The sequence below is a fragment of the Apodemus sylvaticus genome, chromosome 15 (genome assembly GCF_947179515.1).
Source record: "Apodemus sylvaticus chromosome 15, mApoSyl1.1, whole genome shotgun sequence".
Lineage (NCBI taxonomy): Eukaryota > Metazoa > Chordata > Mammalia > Rodentia > Muridae > Apodemus > Apodemus sylvaticus.
In genome coordinates, this window is record NC_067486.1 from 64,615,622 (window position 1) to 64,623,319 (window position 7,698).

Sequence of the window (7,698 nt, forward strand, 5' to 3'; positions counted from 1 at the left end):
ATTATTTTGTAGCTTCTTCTTTTTCCGCACCCTTTATTCCTGCCTCCCCACCTCCTGGTTTCACCCCCATCACTAGAAAGGAGAGAGAGAAGGATAGAGGAGAAGGAGATAAAGAACACTGAGTTTGGGCTGGAGAGATCGCTCAGTGGTTAGGAGCACTGACTACTCTTCTAGAGGTCCTGAGTTCAATTCCCAGCAACCACATGGTGGCCCATAACCACCTGTAATCTGATCTGATGCCCTCTTCTGGTGTGTCTGAAAACAGCAATGATGTACTCACATATATAAAATAAATCTTTTTCTTAAAAAATCATATATATAAAATAAATAAATCTTTAAAAAAAAAAGACCCCTGAATCTAACTAATTTCTTTTTTTCAAGACAGGGTTTCTCTGTATATCCCTGGCTATCCTGGAACTCACTCTGTAGACCTGGCTGGCCTCAAACTCAGAAATCTGCCTGTCTCTGCCTCCCAAGTGCTGGGATTAAAAGCATGTGCTGCCACTGCCTGGCACTAATTTCTTTCTTATTGTTTCCTTTTTGAGCTTTGGTTTACTACTAATAAACCATAACCAACCCCCCTGAGTGGCCAACAAACACCAACCCCACCTCTCAGGATCCAAGCATTTATACATATACCCTCTGAAAAGTTGCCAGAATTTTAAACATCACACAGTCACAGAAACTATCTGTAGCTGGCAAAACCACACCTCTGCTAGAGTACAAGGCAAATTATAGCCGGCTACCATGAAGCAGCCCCGTATCCCCACTCCTGAAGATTAAAATAAAAAATATATTCTTATGTTTCTGAGCCTTTTTTTTTTTAAGAAACCAAAATTCCAGAATTCTCACTACAGAGTATCACTGTTTTGAGTGTTTCCTCAAAATTTGACTGACTGACCTTGAGTGTACCCTCCCTTTGGACCGCACTGAAATGAATGGGAAGGAAGCCCTACTGAGACATTTCAGGCTTTCTGATTATGAGCTGCTGGAAACATTCTTTGCTTTTGATGTAGCTAGTGAGATAGCAGAGAGGAGGCAGCCTGCTGCTTTCTTTATGCTCTCTAAGGAGTAGAGTCCTTGAACTATCTCAGAATGTGGGCTCAGGACCTTGTCCTGAGATCAGCAGGTTGGGTAGTTGAATCTTATCTTTTTACCCAGAGTTGATCTGACTCATACAAATCAAACTCAAGAGACTTACTTTATGAAGCTGGAATTGTAATTACTTAATTTGCAGTGAGAACGATAATTGTCATGGTTACCAGTAATTGTTGTTAGTCAACTGACTTTTATGAGGGTCCTGGAGAAAGAATATAATCAGACCAGGAAAAACAATGGGTGCTGTAACAGCACAACATCACAGCTAATTTATTTCTCACTCTAGGGGGAGGCCTAGTTGGCTCAGCAGACCAACTAGAAAACCATCTCTGGCAGGCTCCAAATGCCATCTCACTGCTGAGCAGACACTGTCTTGGTCAATATTCACCATATACTTCAAGGTCCTTATCTATTAAAAACAGGTAAGGATGTGATCAAGACTGTTATGGGTCTTAGATAAAAATAATTCATATAGGGCACTTAATGGCACATAATGACGGCATAAAAATTACAGCTGCTGTCATTGTCTACCTACGAAGGGCCATTTCATTAAACCACTCAGCACTGCAATAGACGGGCGATATCTCTTACCAACCTCCACTACAAGTCTTTACTTATTATTGTCGTATTGTAAACGAGGTGTATGTGGGCGGACACAGGCAGGTCAGAGACAACTTTGTCGTGTCAGTTTTCTTTCTTTTTCCTCCCTTATGTGGGTGCCAAGAAATCAAACTGAGGCGCTGCTATGCATTCAAATGCTAATACACTGGCCCCCAGGGTCTGGATGCAATCCAGACTGAGCACAGTCAGTCTCAAGTACACCAAATGATGTTGGGTAAATTTTGCTTACCAGTCTTCTCAGACTGGTTATATAAAAGTAGCTGACAGCCAATTTCTGGGGAGACTAGGGGTAGGCGGAGCTTTGGTTAACAGGCTGAGGGTTGTAGGTAGGAACCACAAGGAGAGAGAAAGAGGAAAAAATATGGAGAATCAGAGCTAGAAAATGGCCTGATGGAGCGAATCCAGCACAGATAGGCCAACTACAGGCAAGTAACTTGGGGCATGCAGCTGAGAAATAGTCAATCTAGCACATAAAAATAATTTAGGGGTGATTGTTGTGGATTTGGCTTGACACTGGTATTATGTTAACTGGGTTTCCAAAACTGTACGAGAATCTCACATGTAAGACGCTAAGGGTCCCTGTCCCAGTTGGTTTTGAATGGTGTCTTAGTCTTGGGCCATGTCAAACCTAGGCCTGCAGCCTTGTGGGAGAGCCTAAGCCTGGCTGGAGTTTTGAGATCTGTCTCAGTCACTTCCATGTCTGAGTGACTCGGCAAGACCTGTTGGTCCCTGCCTTTGCCTCCTCATTGCTGATGTGAAGCTTCACCATTGGTCCTGTCAGTCATCCCACACCCTACATCACCCTTCCCGGCCTCTGTCATCTCACCCCACCAAAAATCCCCCACCCTGTACACCAAACATATATAAGCAAGAGATGGATGCTGTAAAGTCAAGGTCCTGCTACGACAAGACTCCTGGCTCTGTGTGTTTCTTTGGGGCCTTAGACACTCACCATTCTGCTCAGCCTCAGAGAGCTGGACTGGGCCCTCTCTCCTGTCACCTGGACCAGCCTGCTCCAGCAAGTCAAGGTTTCTATTCCTGCACAAAACATCATGACCAAGAGCAAATTGGGGAGGAAAGCGTTTATTCAGTTTACACTTCCACACTGCTGTTCATCACCAAAGGAAGTCAGGACTGGAACTCAAGCAGTTCTGTAGGAGCTGATGCAGAGGCCATGGAGGGATGTTACTTACTGGCTTGCTTCCCCTGGCTTGCTCAGCCTGCTTTCTTATAGAACCCAAGACTACCAGCCCAGGGATGTCACCACCCACAAGGGGCCCTCTCCTCTTGATCACTAATTGAGAAAATGCCTTACAGGTGGATCTCATGGAGGCAATCCCTTACCTAAAGCTCCTTTCTCTGATAACTCCAGCTTGTGTTAAGTTGACACACAAAACCAGCCAGTAAAAATGGTAAATAAAGTTGTCAGCCAATGACTGGGTAGGGAGATAAAGGGAGGATTTTAGGATTTGTGGGCAAGGGGACTGTCTTAGTCAGGGTTTCTATTCCTGCACAAACATCATGACCAAGAAATAAGTTGGGGAGGAAAGGGTTTATTGAGCTTACACTTCCACATTGCAGTTCATTACTAAAGGAAGTCAGGACTGGAACTCAAGCAGGTCAGGAAGCAGGAGCTGATGCAGAGGCCATGAAGGGATGTTTCTTATTGGCTTGCTTCCCCTGGCTTGCTCAGCCTGCTCTCTTATAGAATCCAAGAGCACCAGCCCAAAGGTGGTACCACCCACAAGGGGCCCTCCCCACTTGATCACTAATTGAGAAAATGCCCCACAGCTGGATCTCATGGAGGCACTCCCCCAACTGAAGCTCCTTTCTCTGTGATAACTCCAACCTGTGTCAAGTTGACACGCAAAACTAGCCAGTACAATTGACCCCTTGTCAATTTGACACACAAACACATCACTATTAAGCCTCAACCCTTACTTTCTTATTCATCCCCAAGATCTAAATTACTTTAAAAGTCCCACAGTCTTTACATATTAAAAGTTCAATCACCTTAAAATATCCAATATCTTTAAAATTCAAAGTCTTTTAAAAATTCAAAGTCTTTTAACTGTGGGCTCAACTAAAATACTTTCTTCCTTCAAGAGGGAAACATATCAGGGCACAGTCACAACCAAAAGCAAAACTCAAACTCCAATGGTGCAATATCTGGGATCCAACTCACAATCTCCAAGGGCATAGGTCACTTGCTCTGCCCTTTTTATCACATAGCTTGTCTTCTAGGCTCCAGCTGCCTGTACTCCACTGCTACTGCTGTTCTTGGTGGTCATCTCATGGCACTAGCATCTCCAAAACGCTGCTATCTTCCACTGTAATTAGGCTTCACCAATAGCCTCTCATAGGCTCTCATCAGGGTGACAAGCCTCTGCTTCTATGCATGACCACTTCAAGTCCTGGGCCATCAATTGCAACTGAGGCTGCACCTTCACCAATGGCCTTCCGCAGCCTCTCACTGTGCCAAGAGCCTCAGCTGCCCTTCATGACCCCTTCATGCCTTCAAAACCAGTACCATCTGGGTGACTCTTACACAGTACCAAGTCCAGCCACAGCACAAAATGCAACTGTGGCTATCTCTGGAACACACTCTCTGTGCTCTCAGAAACACTTCCAAGAAGATTTCATCTCAGTGATGCTGGTCTCTTCTTATCACTGCTAATTTCTTAGCTCCAGCTAACCAGCATCAATAGTCCCAGTAACACAAAGGTTTGCTTTAGTAGTTCTAGTATCTTGTTACTTACAGCTGATTCTTCAGCCCCAGCTAACCAAAACCACAGAATCTTCACAATCACAAAACATGGCCACTGTAAGAGTCTTTAATCTTCCTTCTGAAATTTCACAAGCCAGGCCTCCATCTTTTGCACTGTTCGTAACATTGTCTTCTAAGCTCCTACAGAACTTTCCACCGAGCTCTTAATATTCTAATGACTTTTCTAGCTAAAAGTTCCAAAGTCCTTCTACAGTCCTCCCCAAAACATGGTCAGGTTGTCACAGGAATACCCCACTCCTGGTACCAATTTGTCGTAGTCAGGGTTTCTATTCCTGCACAAACATCATGACCAAGAAGCAAGTTGGGGAGGAAAGGGTTTATTGAGCTTACACTTCCACGTTGCAGTTCATCACTAAAGGAAGTCAGGACTGGAACTCAAGCAGGTCAGGAAGCAGGAGCTGATGCAGAGGCCATGGAGGGATGTTTCTTATTGGCTTGCTTCCCCTGGCTTGCTCAGCCTGCTCTCTTATAGAACCCAAGAGCACCAGCCCAAAGATGGTACCACCCACAAGGAGCCCTCCCCACTTGATCACTAATTGAGAAAATGCCCCACACCTGGATCTCATGGAGGCACTGCCCCACAGCTGGATCTCATGGAGGCACTCCCCCAACTGAAGCTCCTTTCTCTGTGATAACTCCAACCTGTGTCAAGTTGACACACAAAACTAGCCAGTACAGGGACAGAGGAAGAAGGAGAACCGAAATGTCTAAAAAGGAATATGATCTGGGCTTGAGAGCTGTAGAAAGAGAGACATACCAATCATATAAGAGCTGGGGAAGAGTGGTCCCAGGGTCTCCCTCCACTGGGTCTAGGGTAGCAAAATGGGATATAGATTTTAGTAAGTAAAAATTCAGGAGTATCAGAGGGGGAACTTTAGCAACATGGAAGTTTTGGAGTGGCCCAGGCATAGAGTTGATTAAGGCATATTTAAATATAAGGCTGTGTGTGTGTATGTGTGTGTCTTTCTTTGGGGGACTTAAAACATTGGGGCGGGTAGCAAAGAACTTGCTCTGCCACTGGACAATTTGAGTAGATTAATTGGCTAATTGGAGCCTGAACACACTATTTTTTTAACTCACTATTAAGCATTAATTATAGATTCTCAAATAGAAAGCACACACACACACACACACACACACAGTAATGTGAGATTAGGAGGTGGGGAGAATTGGTCTCTCAGCCAAGCCAAGCCCAGTCACATGGTTCCTCTCCAAGCCCCATGGGTTTGGGACTAGGACAAAAGACATGCTAAAGTGGCACACTTTATGGGGTTTATGGCGTGAGCTGGAACACAGCTAAGTCCCCCAAGCCGATCTGGACAGAGCTGGGTGGTGGGGTTTTACCCAGAGTCCTTCTCAAAGACCTCTAAGGTACCTCTGAGAGTTTGACTCAGAGGTGCTGGGAGCCCCTGCTGTGCAAAGAGACAGGCTGCTCAGAAGGCAGAAGAGACAGATGGTAGAGGCTGCTTGCCTCCCACAATCAGATAAATAGAAGACAGAGATGAATGAAAGTTAATTTAATCATTTTTAAGGATAGAATGGAGAAAAATGCTTTAAAGGAAATTTGAAAAAGTCTATGCTAGGGCAGACAACAGGGTTTTTTGAAAATGGGTTCCATGAGAATTTTGGGATTACTTACCCTGATATGACAAAGTGATAGCCTAGGAATATAGGCTCATACAGAATATAGAAGGGAATTTAATAAAAGTTAAATACATAAACATGTTAATTCAACTATATAAAGAGAAAGGATATACACACACATATATACACACATATATCCACAGAGATATTAATATCCACAGAAGGGAAATATATACCTAGAGAAATTTAGGCCTTGACCACATTATTAAAATTTTTTAAAGATTTATTTATTATTATATGTAAGTATACTGTAGCTGTCTTCAAATATATCAAAGAGGGCATCAGTTCTCATTATGGATGGTTGTAGGCCACTATGTGGTTTCTGGGATTTGAACTCAGGACCTTCAGAAGAGCAGTCAGTGCTCTTAACCACTGAACCATCTCTCTAGCCCCATTATTAAAAATTAATTGTGTAAGAACAAGGCAGGAAATAGTGGAGAAACACTGTCACAATAGATAATAATTTATATTACTTTGTATTAGGTTTATTTATATATGTCTCCACAAAAGGGAGAATTTAAGTATTCATAAATGAATAAAAAATTTAAGCCTAAATCTTACTATTAAAGATTAATCATATAAGAACAAGACAGAGGATAGTGAAAGAACACTGTCTCAACAGAAAGTAATAATTGTTTAGATTGATTTATTGCTTTAATTTTTTAATTATTAAAATATGTGTGCCTATAAGTTTTGTGGTTATGATATTAAAAATCCTCTGAGAAAGAGGTCAAAATAAAACAGACCTGAAGAAAAAAGAGACTGCTAATCTATACTTTTGATGATTTTGGGTTGCTAAACCCAGGAAATGCTATTTTGTGAGAGAAGCTCTATAGTCATGTTAATAGGAAAGAAGAAAAGGCTTTAGACCCCTTCTAGAATAATATGGATCAGATATGACAGGGAAAGACCCCCTAAAAATCTTGGCTACAGTAATTGTGCTAAAGCTGATTAAATAAATTGGTAGGTCTCTGTCTTGATTATTGGGGGGCTTGGCTGGGTTCTAAGAACTAACAGTGTTATTAAATATCCAGCAACAACATATTGGCCCCCAACATGGCTCACAAACCCATGACCCTGAGATTAAGAGTCTCATGCTTTACTGATTGTAGGTGTTGTTCTTTGGTTCTCACTAGGTAGTTTGGGCTGGCCTAGAACTTATAGAGACCCATCTGCTGCCTTCTAAGTGCTGAGATTCAAGGTATATGCCTCCATACCCATCTGAACCATACTTTTTTTTCTCGAGCTTCTGAAACCTGAAAACCTACCCCCAGTGACACACTTCCTCTAACAAGGCAACACCTACTGGAACAAGGCCACATCTCCAAATAGAACCAATCCCTATGGGCTGATGGGGGTCATTTTCATTCAAACCACCACAACATCTACCATCCAAGTAGGCTGAGAGTTGTTTTTAACCTCCCTTATCCATCTACAAACCCACTCTTTCCTCAGCACACCTGACAAAGGAGACCACAGTTATCTAGGACCAAAAGTTGAGGGATATCCTAATAGTAGTAACAAAGAAGTATTTGATTTTCTTCACT